Below are 2,175 nucleotides of genomic sequence, written 5' to 3' on the forward strand. Positions count from 1 at the left end.
AGAGAGAGAGAGAGAGAGAGAGAGAGAGAGAGATTTATCAAAACTCTTGATTGGATTATATCAGGTGCAGGAGAAGAGCCATGCAAGGAACGTGAAGAGAGCAAAGCATAAAGAGAGAAAATCACGGTGGTGCTCCAGCATGACCACAGCCACTTGGCTGAAACCCATAAATAAATAAAAAATAAATAAATAAATAAATAAATAAAAAATTCAAATATATAGATATTCATTATATATGAAAGCAATACATATATACGCACATATATATTCACATATGTATTGTCATATATAAATGAATATAAATATATATATAAATGAATGTGTGTGTGTGTGTGCGTGTGTCTGCATGTGTGTGTTTTAATTGGTAGCCAAAGGGTATTGTTGTTTTTATTCTGTTCTAATTAATTATATTAATATATAATATTTTTCTTATATATAAGCATTTTTCCCGGTGTATTAACGATTCTGCCAGCTCACCGTCTTATAGCGTGTAAATATTGGGTAAACCTCTATCATGTTTACAGAGTATGTGTGTTCGAGTCCCACGGGCTACTCTCGACTTTTTCTATCCGGTGTTTCTGATCCAATAGTTATACACGATTTTTTATAGCTTTATCTAACTTGGAGTTCTAACGTTAAAAACAATTTGTTTCATGCCTCTTGAAGTTTCTAAATTCTGAAGACGTAAACAACATACGAATCTCATTGGATGGAGCAAGCTTCTAAAATGAATAAAGAAATCCACAGTAATACATTGGTCCAATGGTTGAACGCCTCTAATGTTTGCAAAAGATGTGGCTTCAAGTTCTATGGGTAGTATTCAACTTTATCTATTCAAAGGGGGTTTTTAGACCAATATCTACACGCTAATACTTGTAGATTTATCTGCTTCGAGTTCCACCGTTGAAAAATGAATATTCCATGAGTCACGAATTTTAAAAAAATTTATGATGTAAACAAAGTACGCTGATAAAAATAAAAATAAAAGCTCTTAAAATGAATAGACACTTATTTCAATGTACATACATATATACAGCCATATATGTATATATATATATGGGGGGTATATCAAAATGTTTAATTTAGAAAATTAATCAAAACAAATTAGTATCTGTTTATTTGAAATAAGTATATGTTATCAATGAGAATAACATTGTTTAACTATCAATTCATGCGATACCATAATACTTTGATAATATTTTTCTCAGTAACAATTTATTCCGTCATTTAAAGTAAAAATAAATTTTATATATATAAAAATTTTGATTAATGCTCCTATGTAATATTTGTTTCAAATTTTGGCACATGGCCAGCAATTTCAGGCGAGGGACAAGTCGATTACATTGACCCCAGTATTCAACTGGCCCTTATTTTATCGAATCCGAAGGACGAAAGGCAAAGTGGACCTCGGCGGAATTTAAATTCAGAATATAAAGACAGATGAAATACCGCTAAACATTTTGCCCGGCCCGTTACCGATTGTGCCGCCTCGCCGTCTTTATGTTCCTATGTACTGCTGACTGATATCATCCCAATCGTAAAATGGATTCCCAATATTATCTGTGATTTGGCATTTGCAATTCTAAGACAAATTTATCAAAGGTATCCTTTCTTTTTTAACACGGTAATGCGTGATTTTCAGAGAGATTTGGTTTCTATTTTTAGGGTATCACGTAATTATCTACATGTTTTCTATCGTTTGCTCTAGGAAACACTAGTAATATACTTCAGTCTATATACCTCCATATACTAATTGCGGCCTTGCACCTATACTAAAGACCATTATAACTATTCATTATAACTAACATTTCTACTAAAGGCACACGACCTGGAATTTTACGGGAGGGAACTAGTTGAGTACATCGACGCCAGTGTTCCACTGGTACTTAATTTATCGACTGCGAAAGGATGAAAGGCAACGTTGAGCTAGGTAGAATTTAGACTCAGATCGTAGCGGTATACGAAATACCGCTGAGCATTTCGCCCGGCGTGCGAACGATTCTGCCAGGTCGCCGCCTTAATAATGATAATAATCCTTTCTACTATAGGCACAAGGCCTGAAATTTGGGAGAGATTGCATCGACTCCAATATTCCAATGGTACTTATTTTATCGACCCTGAAATGATGAAGGCCAAAGTGGACCTCGGCAGAATTTGAACTCAGAACGTAAAGAC

The sequence above is a fragment of the Octopus bimaculoides genome, chromosome 1 (assembly GCF_001194135.2).
Source record: "Octopus bimaculoides isolate UCB-OBI-ISO-001 chromosome 1, ASM119413v2, whole genome shotgun sequence".
Classification (NCBI taxonomy): domain Eukaryota; kingdom Metazoa; phylum Mollusca; class Cephalopoda; order Octopoda; family Octopodidae; genus Octopus; species Octopus bimaculoides.